This window comes from Chiloscyllium plagiosum, unplaced genomic scaffold (genome assembly GCF_037043375.1).
Source record: "Chiloscyllium plagiosum isolate Xiang-an unplaced genomic scaffold, Cpla_swu_hap1 HiC_scaffold_19, whole genome shotgun sequence".
NCBI classification, from domain to species: Eukaryota; Metazoa; Chordata; class Chondrichthyes; order Orectolobiformes; family Hemiscylliidae; genus Chiloscyllium; species Chiloscyllium plagiosum.
Genome location: NW_028270157.1, coordinates 58,590,263 through 58,604,505, shown reverse-complemented (window position 1 = coordinate 58,604,505; position 14,243 = coordinate 58,590,263). Strand labels below are relative to the sequence as shown.

General features: G+C 43.4%; 1 protein-coding gene and 1 long non-coding RNA gene across 7 annotated transcripts in view; one reads left to right on the top strand and one right to left on the bottom strand.

Moving 5' to 3' along the window:
* LOC122559526 (metabotropic glutamate receptor 8) overlaps positions 1–14,243 on the top strand; it is a 447,166-nt gene that overhangs the window by 171,972 nt on the left and 260,951 nt on the right. The window lies entirely within an intron of this gene.
* Positions 1–14,243, bottom strand: part of LOC122559528 (uncharacterized) — an 83,949-nt gene that overhangs the window by 52,591 nt on the left and 17,115 nt on the right. The window contains exon 1 of one of the 3 annotated variants that reach the window (XR_015760483.1): positions 10–134. The exons of the other annotated variants lie outside the window; for them this stretch is intronic. This is a non-coding gene — a long non-coding RNA (uncharacterized LOC122559528). Of the gene's footprint in view, positions 1–9; positions 135–14,243 lie in introns of those variants that run through there. 3 annotated transcript variants of the gene reach the window in all.

The following is a 14,243-nucleotide window of genomic DNA, read 5'->3' as shown; positions in this document are numbered from 1 at the left end:
GATACTTACACTGGTGGACGAGAGAAGGACATCAGCCAGACATTTCTCCAAATGGTTGAGGCTGCTTTAACCCAGATGGCAACCTTGGATCAGACTGGCAGTGGTCTGGTGTTGTGGCCTTGACTGCTACTCCTGAGAGAAGAGAACATCCTGGATATAACTCTGTCCAGCAGGACCTCCATGTCCCTGCCAGCACAGCTGGACGTGGACTTCCCCCTGTCTGCCAAGCCTAGGGCAATGGGTCAAGAACTGTACTGGGTAGATTGAGACAGTCAGTGCTTATTTGGGGGCACAATGGACTTTTAAAAATGCCAAGAAATGCCAGGCATTGTGGGGCATCAAGCTTGCATGGACTAAAGAAACTGTTATACACCAGTGGGGCTGAATAGCTGATTGTTGTAAATTCTTTGCAATTCTGCCTTTCAAAGGAGACAGCAGACTGGAGCCATCATAACTAATCTTTGCCTGTGCTGTACCATTGCGAGGGGGTAATTGTTCATCCTCATCATTGGCCCCTGCATGGGGTTCAGATTTCAACACAGAATGAAAGACAGAAAACAACATATCCTGTCATTTATGGCTCAAACTAACTCTTTGAGACCAGGTCTGGTACCTTGTGAGGTAGGCCATTAATGTTCAAGTATTATCACTTTGGACAGTTTAGCAGTCAGACAAACTAGGCTATTGAACAGTGTGATAACATGCTCTCTTTTGTTATCCTTGATTCTGTAACTGTTGGGCAGCGCCTGCTACATTTTCTTCCAAGCATTATTTCCATGTGATATATGGTAGTGGGTGGTAATGGTGCACAAGTAATGGTGGGAGTTGTCTTTTGTCAACTGAGCTCCACAAAAAGAAACAGTTGTATTTTCCCTGCAAAAGGCCAATATGTGATAATCATCTTCAATGCTACAAACCCTTTTCAATGCATTTGTTGAATAATTGCACCAATTAAGTGCCAATTTTCTGCTCAGCAAGAGAATGTCTTATCCCACATGAGTTTCATTTTCAACCGTAGTGCAGGATTGCCACGTTGTTTTCCAGGGCCAAGGACATGATTATGTTCCGCTAACTGATTAATTTATGAAATACTCTTTTGTTCGAAAATTCAAAGGTACCACAAGTGCAACTGTTGTTGATGAATTGTCACTCTGTATATTTTGTGTTCCTCAATAATGGTGTGCAGTACTCTAGTGCACTTTTCCAAGATACGTGCAGGAAATTCTCTACAGCACTCACAGAATGGACTGTTTGTAAAATCCATGAGCATTAAATACCAAACAACTTGCCAAGATGTTGAATGACCATGCAACTCTTCAAGGCAACAGTTTCCCCTTAGCAGCAACTCTCAGGTGTGGAAGACAGATCCATGCTGTTCTTTGCTCCCACACTGCCACCACCTAAGCACAGGTGCAAGGCACATCATTGGAGAGAATGGAGGAAATGATACAAGACCATGATGAATGAGCATACAGATAGTAATCCCAATTTGAACCAGCTTAAAATATAAGAGTACATGATTTTCATATGAATAAGACACTATATTGTTGTGTCCAGCCTGGGTCTATGATATTGTGATGAGCAATGCTCAAAACCTTTGAAGCATATCAAAGAGTGAAGCTACACTGCCAATCTGTGCAAACTATAAAAGGATTAGATCTGGTCATGTGTATATCCATGAAAGCAATACCTAAGCAAGTTGAGACAAGGCGTCATTTTGCCACCTTGTACATGTTATCAGAAAGGTGCGTTCATGTACACATTAACTGAAAGATATACCGCTGTTCATTTTATTAGAAAGTGTTCTCACTCCTTTAAGGTGTGGGGGTGAGGTGGTGATATTGCTTAAGTTTCAGAACAGGTGTGCTTGTACCTTTAAGACAATTATTGAGTTTATGTCATGTGACATTCTGGTATATTGGTACCAGCTCACATCCAGTTACCCAGTGCAATGGAGACAGTGTAGTGCATTCAATCAATCAGTTATGGATATGTAATGTAAAGTAGCCTCCTTAAGCATAGAACCTAGACTTTGTATTGCAGAGATGCAATTAATTGTTGCTGATAAACTTCAAGACACCTGTCTTAAAAAGACCTGATCTTTGTGGTATATGTTACATGAGCTAACATATAGGGCAACACACAGACTAATTCGTAATGACAGTGGCATAAAGGGCAATGTCACCTTGGCTGTCAAGAAATCCTTTCCTGATGAAGGGCTCTGGCCGAGATGTCTCCTGCTCCTCGGATGCTGCCTGACCTGCTGTGCTTTTCCAGCAACACACTCTTGCCTCTGATCTCCAGCATCTGCAGTCCTCACTTTCTCTAGTTGATTTTAACCTCACTGTGAAGCCTCTTCCAATGATGCCTACTTGAAGAAGTTCTCCTCCTCTCTTTACAAAGATCTCAGTGAGTCCCTCTCTCACAGTAACCTCCCCCCCCCCTCCAAGTCCTCTCCTCTGCCCTGAAGCTCTTCAGCCACGTCCTCAAGCAGACTCACTAACGCAACCACATCTCCTTCCTCAGTACCTGCCTATGGAACCACATGAACTCCAGACTACATTTAGACCAACCCAGTTTGGACCTGAACAGGATACCCAGTACACACTACAAATCCAAAACCTTCATCATCGATTCTCTTTCCTGATCCTCCGCTCCATGCTATCAGCCGTAAGCTGCCTTCTGCTCTACCTGCAGTCAATCCTGCCCCAGCTCAGAGCCACACTTTCCTAGACCTGCAGTGGACCTCTGTATTTCTAAATCCTCAGGAGGATACATGCTCTCAACAAATGGTATTTATCTACTGCATCGGACATCAAAGAACATAAGCTAGACAAACTTCCATGTACTTCCCTCCATACATGGGCTCCCTTGAACCTTCCTTAACCTTCTCCTGGCCCAGACGCCATTAGCCACACCGCCGCTCCTTCCACGACCACTGGGGCATTCGATGACATCACTTCCTCCCCCGCCGCCGCACAGACAGCAGCCCCTGCCGACCACACCACCTCCGAGATCAGTGTCCACACAACCACCTCCGCAACTGCAGAGAAGACTACCACCGCAGGAGACACCGACACTGCTGGATTCACTATCACAAACGTGTTACCTGCCTTGAACATCACTTCCGCCCCTGTGGTTGCTGCTGCAACAGTCACTTCCGCCTGCTGGTAGGGGCCATTGGTGATGCCACTTCTGCCGCCACTGACGTCAGCAGCCGAGTACCTACAGTAACGTTGCCCTTCCCGCCATGACATCACTTCCGCACCCGGTAACCCTACCGTCAGCACCACTTCTGCCCCCTTTGTAAGCATCACTTCCTTTGGGGACGTCACTACTGACCCCATAACCATGCCCATTCAAGCCACTGTCTGTGCCCCCACCTCGAACTCCAGCCCCACCCCAGGTCCTAGCCCCCACCCCACCTCCAACTCCAGCCCCACTCTAGGTCCTGGCTCCCAGCCCTGCCGTGTGTTCATCATTCGCCCAGACTTCCCCCTCACTGAGGACGAATGTTTAGCCCTCAGTAAAGGCCTCACCTTTATCCCCCTACATTCCCAGATTAATGAGTTCGACACATGCTGCAACCTCAAATGTTTCTTCCACCGCCTCCACCTCCATGCCTACTTTCCCAATCAAGACATTTTCCCACCCACCGAGAACCCCTTCTCCTGCCTCCAACACACCTCATCCTCCAGGACATCCCATGCTGGCCTGCTACCTGCCCTTGACCTCTTCATTTCAAACCGCCACCATGACATCGATTGCCATTCCTGAGGAAGGGCTCTGGCCCGAAATGTCGATTCTCCTGCTCCCCAGATGCTGCCTGACCTGCTGTGCTTTTCCAGCAACACACTCTCGACACTGTCAAGAAATCCACCCTATATCAGGATTGTTTGATATGTAGAGTAAGATTCCAGGGTTATTTCTTTACTTTGCGCTCCAATGTCAATGACAACTATGAGTGTTGACAATCTGAGGACAAAAAACAAAGCACTCCATAGCCATTGGGTTAATTACGAAACACATTCATCTTAAAACAGAGAACTGCTGACTAACCATGCCTTGACAGAAACTTTTCTTCACCTCACTTTGTCCTGTTCTTCCAATGCACTCTGTACCTTTACTCTGGCAACCACATTCTTTGACATGGTTGCCTAGAGATCCCAAACAGGATAATGGGTCCTGCAGCACTTCTTTCACTCCCACCACCATTTGGAAATAAGAAGTTGCTAGTAATGTTTCTTTTTCTGCCAAGTGAAAATGAAACTGCCCTTTTAGGTGAGAGTTGCAGCTGCATAATGTTTCCTGTTCTGCCAACAATGAACTTCTGATCTATCTAATCACTAAGCTATTAGATGGACTTGGTTACTTCTGTGAGTTTGAGACAACGTGAGTGAATAATCTGTTTTCTTCTATAATGGTTTGCCTTTTTCATCCCCTTATTAGAAAATTCATTCATGTGTCATAAATGGTGCAAAATAGTTATTGTTTTTGATGTGTACAAATTGTTGTTGGGACAAGTTTCTTTTAAAGAAGACAAAATCCAAAGTCCCAATTATTTACTGAAGGAACAAAGCCACAAGATTCTACAGTTTAAACTGAAGAATTTTTTTAAAATGCAAACATTAAATAAAGCAAACAACAAATATTTGGTAAACTGTACAAAAAACCCAAAATCAACATAGGTTAAACCTGAACAAACAAATTGTGGTTGAATATAAACCTTAACCTACATATTAAAGCCAAATACAACTAATAATTGGTTTGGCATACTAATCAGCTTGTAGGTTCTCAGTCTCAGCCGAGGAGAAAGTGAGGTCTGCAGATGCTGGAGATCAAAGTTGAAACTTTATTGCTGGAACAGCACAGCAGGTCAGGCAGCATCCAGGGAACAGGAGATTCGACGTTTCGGGCACAGGCCCTTCTTCAGATTCCTGAAGAAGGGCCTGTGCCCGAAACGTCGAATCTCCTGTTCCCTGGATGCTGCCTGACCTGCTGTGCTGTTCCAACAATAAAATTTCAACTCAGTCTCAGCCACAAAGTCCTACAGAAGTTCCATGATTTTACTGTGAGATACTGTTGTCGAGGTAATGGGCATAGTGTTCAGTACGAATGGCATAAAGCAGCAGCACTTCCTTAACTTAGTCTGGATGGCAAATCCATCAATTGTATCTTCAAGTAGTATCAACTATTTCTTTCTTTATACTCTATTTCTGGACTTCACTCTGGCTTCTTCAGACCACCTGTAATGCACTAGTAGACCCATCGTCATCTATTCAGTTCTGAAAACTCTGTCTCCTTGTATAGGGCTTCAACCACAAGTATTTGTTTTCAGTCTCAGTCTTAGAAACTAGAATGGTCAATTAGTAAACTCAGTTTCCTTTCAATTATAGTCTGTCCCAAGAAGTATAACATAAGCTGAAAAGTTCCACTGCAAAATATAAAGTAAACTTTCATACTTATAATGGTATTTAATTTGCAAAGTACTTAATTATGTTGAAGAGCTTTGAGTTTTTGAAAGGTATGTGTAAATGAAAATTGTGTCTATCTTTTTATGTTCCTTGTTTCCTTCCAGTTGCAAGGATTATATTGAGATGCGGCACTTCAGGCAGTCAGGTTAACACGATTTGGCCAATCTGTCAAAACATGTAAATGAAGCAAAGATGCCAAATAACAATAGAATGCCCTAAAGTAGGGAACTAAGGTGTAGGTGACAAACTGAACATTGATTGCCTACTCAGCAGAAATATAAAATGACAGTGTCCTGCATCGATAAGCAAAAATGGACTTTCAGAATACCTATCATTTTATAATTGGATTTAAATTGACCTAATTGCTCATGTTTCAAACTGTTTCCCAAAAGAGGTTCTCATTAAGGACAGTTGGAATGTGAATCTCATATGTGGAGTTGATTGGACCTCGAGCATTTAAAAAGCTTTCTATTTGGTAAAACTTCTGCTTGCCCTTCTGCTTTTGCTGTACTTTCTGTGGGAGGGAGATATAATAACCTTTCCTGCTGTTAAGAATAGAAGGAACAGAGCAATGAACTACATGACCCGGACATCTGGCTGATGTGAACAGTATCCTGTGCATTCATCCGAAATGTACCAGAGGCACACAGATGCTGCATTCTGTATCCTCCCCATGTGCAGGCATAATGCGCTTCCTGGCAAATGTGAGCCTAAAAAATCCCTTTAGAACTCAACTTTGAGGTCCACCATTACAGATGCATTGGACCAAAAACGTCCAGAGCACCTATTTATTCATCTGGTTCTGGAAATCTATTTGCACCACAATTAATCTTCTGATTTTTTAAATTGTCTGGCTGTTTGTCCCTTCTATACCAATTTGTTTTACAAGTTTTGTAATAAAATTGGGCACCTTATGCTAGTTATTGATGCTACTAAGTAATCTGCAAGTCTGATGAGTTTCAACACAACTATGTAGTCAGCCGAAAGTCTGAAAATTTACCCTAAAGCCTCAGAATTGAGATGGCGGGGTGATGGGAAAGGTGCCCTTTATTCATAAGAGCTTAAAAAGTTACTGCCTTGCAGGAAAATTTAGACGGAAGCATGTTTTACCTATCTATTTGAGACTTTAGCCATTATGTAGTCTTCAGATGTCGTATATTCTTTTACATTGCACAAGGGAAAGTGCTGCCCCAGAATGTGATAAGGTAAGCTGGAGAAGCAACAGTGGCAGTTATTGAAAATGTAGGATTGGGGTGGGAAGGTTCATTTGAAGATGACAAGAAGAAAGAAAATCTCATGAACAAACATCGGACTGTTTGGTGAATTTTAAAATATGTTTTCTGGTTTTGCAAATAACATGCATCTCTCCTCAATGGTACAACTTGTAGCACTCCTTCCTGCAGGTTCATTTGAACATATCAAATAGGAGCAGAAATATAGCATTTAGCCCCTTGAACCTGCTCCACCATTCAGTAAACCATGGCTGATCTATAATGGATTCAAATTCCACACTCCCATTTAAACCCGATAATCCTTGCCTATCAAGAATATTTCCACCTCTGCTTTAAAAATATTTAATGTCCTTACTTCAACTGCCTTCTGAGGCTAATTGTTCCTAATTTCCACAAAACTGATGAAATAAAATACTGTTATTTCAGTCCTACAAATGTCAACCCCTAATTTTAAAACTGTTTCCCTGGTTCTGGAGCCACTCGTAAGAGGAAATGTCATTTATACTTTCATCTTGTCAAGTCCATCTAAGATCTTGTACGCTTCAATCAAGTCACCTCTCACTCTTCCAGTGGAAACAAGCCCAACCTATCCAATCTTATCTTCATATGATATCTCATTCATTCCATCTATGAAACCTCCCTTGAACTACCTCCAACACATTTATATCATTTACAAACTAAGGAGACCAAAACAGCACACAGTATTTGAGATGTAGTCCAATGAATACCTTGTATAATTGAAGCATAGCATTCTTATTTTTATGTTCAGTTCCTCTTCTAAATAAAATCTATTAATCTTGATTACTTGATGTAACTGTTTTTTGTGACTCATGCATTTGGATATATAGGACTTTGGAATTCCACAGTCATTCTCCATTTAAGTTATATACTGCTTTCATTCTTCTTGCTGAAGTAAGGAATTTAACCTTTCCCCAGATTATACTTCATCTGCCAGACTTTATTTCACACCAACCCAATTCTATTCTGTAAAATTCTCATATCTTCCTCACAACATAGAATCACATGACAGAAAGATTGTTCACGTGGACATTCCAAGATCAAAATGGAACAGCACATAGAAAAGAACAATGGATTACATTATTTATTATCATAAACTGTATTTTATTGTTTTCACTACTTTTAGTGAACAGAAATGAAAAACGCAGTTGGCAAATTTAAACTTAATAGATATAACGTGTACTTTCCTTCGAAAATGAAGCACATAAAACAAATAAGCATTATTATCCATTTGGCCGATTGGTGTTCATTAGGTACTGTTGCAAATCCCATTAAAAAGTGGGCAATTTGCCACATTGCTATTGCATTGCCAGAACAGACTGATCAGCTGCCATTGGCATTTGCACATCATTGTCCTCCTGGATTTTGATGATTTTCAATTACATCTCAGCCAAGACTATAATGAGATCTCTGTGCCTAACAATATTGTACAACATCCAGCAAATACTCAATGTTTCTATCTTCACTTGTGCAAATCTTCTCCTCCCCAATGGCAATTCAAAGCTCTGAATCATTGCTTTAGCACCCATTATGTGCCTTCAGTGAATAGCCTGATTAACCTTTGTCCCTCAGTTTTTGCTGTACTTCATTTTGATATGGAGTCAAAAGAGGTCTATGCAGATATCAGCAGCCAGTAATATCACATTGTGCTGCCATTATCTTCAAGGAACCAACTCACAAACCATCCTTTTCTCAGTCCCACCTTGAGCCTTGAGGCCTGGCCTGTGCAAATTAGAAGCGTTGGCAACAACTGAGCTCCAAACCAAGGGGAGTGTAACACCTGTTTGGTAGTGGCGAAAAATAGTGAAGGAAATGCAGCCATGAACATGACTTTCATTGTTAAGTGAGTCTTTTTGTGGCTACCCCACAGTCGCAGGTAATTCAACATAAGATTTAAAAACATCAGGGTATGTGCGAAATTCATGAAGATGTTCAACGAAAGGGGTAACCTGGTATCGCAGTCGATCCTTAATATGGACCCACAATTTAATGTTGCTGTTGCAGCAGAACTCCACTCAGACCACACATCTCCGTAACCCTCATGTTCTTGTCATAGTTGTGCTGACCTCCCTCTCTATGTATTTTGAAGTAGCTGGGAACAGCACTGAGGTAAAGGAGCACATTGAGATTTGGATTTGAAAGAGTGTAGGAGAAAGCAACCATGAAGATGGAGATTAGATTAGATTAGATTCCCTACAGTATCAAAACAGGCCCTTCGGCCACAACTCCACACCGACCCTCTGAAGAGAAACCCAATCAGACTCATTTTCCTACCTTATATTTACCTCTGACTAACACACCTAACATATGGGCAATATAGCCTGGCCAATTCACCTGACCTGCACATCTTTGGATTGTGGGAGGAAACTGGAGCACCTGGAGGAAACTCATGCAGACACAGAAAGAATAATTTCAACCCCAGGACATCAATGTAGACTTCACCAGTTTCCTCATTTCCCCTCCCCCCACCTTACCCCAGTTCCAACCTTTCAGCTCAGCACTGTCCTCATGACCTGTCCTACCAACCAATCTCCCTTTCCACCTATTCGCTCCACCATCCCCTCTGACCTATCACCTCCATCCCCACCCCCATTCACCCGTTGTACTCTTTGCTACCATCCCCCACCCCGCACTTATCTCTCCACCCTGGAGGCACCCTGCCTCCATTCCTGATGAAGGGCTTTTGCCGGAAACATCGATTTTCTTGCTCCTCAGATGCTGCCTGACTTGCTGTGCTTTTCCAGCACCACTCTAATCTAAACTCTGTTTTCCAGCATCTGCAGTTCTTGTTTTTACCTAGAGGAGATGGTGGAGGCTGGTACAATGACAATAGTCAAAAGGCATCCAGAGAGATCTATGAATAGGAAGGGTTTAGAGGGATATGGGACCAGTGCTGGTAGACGGGACTAGATTAGGTTAGGATATCTGGGCATCATGGACGAGTTGGACCGAAGGGTCTGTTTCCATGGTGTACACCTCTATGACTCTATGACCTTCCAAAAATGCTGCTTCCATTACACACAGGCAACTAAAATCCTCTTTTTTGGAAGAGAAAGTGGATTGAGATTGATTGCTGCAGAGTAGACCAGCAGCCATCTCCTCACCAACTTTCTCAGTGAGATAAACGTGACAAGGAAGGATGCAGGGGGAGGCAAGGAGAAGGCAAAAGAAGGCATAGATGCTGTAACAATCAGCTGAACACTGTCCCATGAGGGTCCTCTGCAGCTAAGGAAAACTATTAAGGAAAAGGTTAACAAAAAGAACAGACAGATCTCCACAGAGGTGGAGAGGCAGATTATGTCTGAAATGGCCAATTGTGACTCTGATGAAGAGTAAAGAAGATGACAGGAGCAGGAGACATAGCAAAATGCTGAAGAGCTATAGGAGACAACTTTTAGCATCTCCAAAACACTGGAAGCAGCAAACAGTCCAGAGCATCCCAACCCTGAAACATTGAGATGTCCAACACATGCCAGCTCCTTGAACCGGGTACAGGAATGTCCTTGAGGAGGAACAGAGTGGAAAGACAGTATCAACAGGGGACAGTCCAAACTTCACTGCTTGTACCTGGCATTACAGCCTGTATGCAGCAACACTGATTTCTCAGCTGAACAACAGTGAAACTTTGAAAACTCTAGGTATGGAGTAATGTAACCAAGGACTGGGACTATTACATTTAGTTAGACTGGTAACAAAACAGTTTTAATAGACCTACAAATTCTCTCCACTACCATGCACAGCATTAAGTTTGTGAAGTGATGTGTTTCCAGTTCAGGATACCTTGCCAAAATCAGAGCTTTTTTTATTAGATTAGATTGCTTACAGTGTGGAAACAGGCCCTTCGGCCCAACAAGTCCACACCGACCCGCTGAAGCGCAACCCACCCAGACCCATTCCCCTACATTTACCCCTGCACCTAACACTATGGGCAATTTAGCATGGCACATTTTTGGATTGTGGGAGGAAACCGGAGCACCCGAAGGAAACCCACGCAGACATGGGAAGAATGCGCAAACTCCACACAGAGAGTCGCCTGAGGCGGGAATTAAACCTGGGTCCCTGGCGCTGTGAGGCAGCAGTGCTAACCACTGTGCCACTGTGCCACCCCCTGCAGAAAACCAGGGGAGAGGGAGGAAACAAGTAATTGACAACCTGTTTCCCAGCTTAACATCATTTAGAAAATTCTGACCAGAGTTATTTCCAATGGAGTCAAGTCTGCTCTAGAGTTTGTAATCCACCTCACCAAAGCCTCTGTGGTATCTGCCAGGAAGATTTCTGGGAACTTTGTACTACTCATGGATATAATTGCTCCAGTGAAGGTGAGGGTGGTGTGTGTTTGTGGGATGGACACCTGCCTCATTGGCCTGGGCTGGTAGATATGTTTCATTATATCTGAGACCTTTATGGTCCAAAATGTAGATTAGATTACTTACAGTGTGGAAACAGGCCCTTTGGCTCAACAAGTCCACACTGACCCGCCAAAGCACAACCCACCCATACCCATTCCCCTACATTTACCCCTTTACCCAACGCTATGGGCAATTCAGCATGGCCAATTCACCTAACCTGCACATTTTTGGACTGTGGGAGGAAGCCGGAGCACCCGGAGGAAACCCACGCAGACACGGGGAGAACGTGCAAACTCCACACAGTCAGTCGCCTGAGGCGGGAAATGAACCCCGGTCTCTGGCACTGTGAGACAGCAGTGCTAACTGCTGTGCCACCGTGCCACACTTTTCTTTAAAAAAAAAGGAAGTCAGGGAATATAGCTTATTTGTGGCAGCAACTGAGAATGTGGGATTAATTCCCTCTGTCATGAGTTAGAACTTGGTCATTGGATGCCAAGTGCTTTTGGTGTTGCTGTACAGACTGCCAGTGTTGATATATAGCCCACCTCTGTGCCATGATAGTTACCAGAGCCATCTTCTACTTTATTTAGAGATCAAAATGGGTTGTGCTCACTGAGGCATGATGCACAAATCTAGATAATGGGAGAGAAATTGTGCCTAATATCTGTTGCACCCTTTATGTGCAGTGATTAAGCTGTGCATGGACCTTTAGTAGACAAATACCAACTATCAATACATGCTGAGATTCTTCCTGTTCCTGGTGTTCTGAGAGGTAGGTCTGACCACACTATCACTGATATTCTGTTCAGTTGGATTGTGTTGTACCATCTATCCCTTGTGGAAATGTTTGTGAGGAAAACACCTTTCACCTGTCAGGCAGTGTGAATGGTTTGCATGCAACATCCTGTTCAAAACTTGCTCGTCTTTCAATTCAAAGAACGGTTGACAACTGAGTGTGGCAGACTGTCACATTTCAAGGTCTAGGGCGACATGCTGAGGGACATGCTAAAGTTTGGGGCAGCCTCTTCAAAGGCCCAAAAGGGAAAGGGCACCTGTCTAAAGCTCTCCCACCACAGTACATTGGACAACAGGAAACTATGTCAAACCCTCCGGGCTCTATGCATAAGAGGGATGTTTGGAATGAAATGCAATTGTACACTGTAAATATAAATGGAGTGAGACCTCTGTACTGCATTGAAAGAAACTGCATTTTATATATTGTCAAATTGAACTGTTATGTATTATATTTTGAGAAAGTTTTATGCATAAATTATATTTGAAAGGAAGCATTCTCCCAGAATTATGAAAAGAAAAGTCATCCTTTTTTTTAGTCAGAGGATTGTATTGTTTGCCTCAGAATTTTAACAGCATGCTTACTCCCTGGAAATGTTGCATTGACATGTAAGATGTGTTGCTAGGATCTTGAGCCAATTGTACATTGATGGAGCTCCCTTGTTTTAGGTACAGCAATGCAATGAAACGTTTTGCTGATTTTGCTATATTGCTAAAGTGGGCCTGATCTGCAAAGCACAATCAGTATTGGATTGCCACCCTGCTCCAACTTTTCCAGTGTCCTGAAGCAACTCTGGATTTATGGCTGGGTCTTCGGATTGTGGCTTCTTCTGAAGTCCCACAAAGACATTCATTTTGGTGAAGCGGTGTTAGAGGGAGTACAAAACACACCCCCTTTTATGGTACAAGCTGCTGTAAGATACACATAAATGTCTTGAATGTGAATCTTAGTGAATGGCCGAATATTAGAGGATGTTTGGGGGTTGGTTAGCCCAGATGGCTGGTTTGGAATACAGCTTGATGCCAACAGCATGGGTTCAATTTCTGCATCAGCTGAGGTTACCATAAAGGATTCTCCTTCTCAGCCTCTTAACTCACCTGAGCAGGTTAAACCGCCACCAGTCATCTCTCTGTAATGAACTGGTAGGACCATCGCTACTTTTGATGAATGACTGATTGGGCGGGGAGCTGGTGTGGTTATGTATGTAAGTGGGTTGGGTGAGTAAGTATACAGGTTGGATGAGTAGGGTAGATGGGTATGCGGCAGGTAGATAGGGTGGTTGTGAGCTGACTGGGGAGTTGGAGGCTGTTGGATCAGAGGCTAGTTCGGCTGAGTTAGCATGTAGCTGGGGTAGTCAGCTCAGATTGTGTGGTAGCTGAATGGTGGGTTTTATTAGGCTGGTCAGGTTGGCTCAGGAAATTTGGACAGGCTGGTTTAATTGTTGCGATGTTGGGACAATGCAGCTGTATAGTTACCCAGAAGTTGGTCTGGGATCTTTCTATCTCCCGCAGGCATGGGGGAGTTGGTCATGTCTGATATCTCTGACTCTACCTTCAAACTGCAGACTTTTTCACAGGGTCTCAGGTAGCAGGGAAATTGGCCAGCAGTAGCTCAAACTTCCTGGGTAATTCCCAAGGAAGTCAGCATGTCGGGATTTCAGAGGCAGTATGGCATCATGCCCAGAAGTGTGTGGGTATACTGCAGACACCATCTGGAAGTCAACTGACAGCTGTAGCACAGGTTAATCTCGACTCTGCAGAGCCAAATCTCATGGCTCTGGTGTGACGAGCGTGAATATATTTTTAACATAATGTTCTGTTCATTTGTTATTATTTCCAGTTCTTCCCTACCTGCAGAAGTTACTGTTCCATGCCTTCACAAACACTGTAATCAGATGGCAGGAGGTAGAACAGCAGGTAAAGCTGCTTAATATCATTCCTTCACTCTGATTCCTGTGTCTCTTGTGTGATGGACTGGCTCACGATAGCATGAGGCTCCATCTGGCAGGTTGACTGAGATGATAAGATTCAGTTTGAGCAGTGACAGATACTCTCGAGTGGGAAAAGGTTTTGCGACCTTATCTCACTGACAGATAGGCATTCAGCCACACAATACTAACTTCGGTGGGGGGGGGGGAGAAACAGCGGCAGGAAGGTGCCACGCGTTTTCGAACAGGTCAATACTGTCTTGGCAAGGTTTGGAAAGTTAATAAAGCCAAGCCTGAAAAATAGGAGACAGGGAGCTAAAATTTGGCTTGCACTATTTTTTTTGTGTTGTATGAGGCATGCATTTGGCAAACTGCCCATATGTTTAGATGGCGGAAGATAGCTTGTGATTTGGCCAATGCTGCCTCATGGACACGATTGTAGTGGAAGTG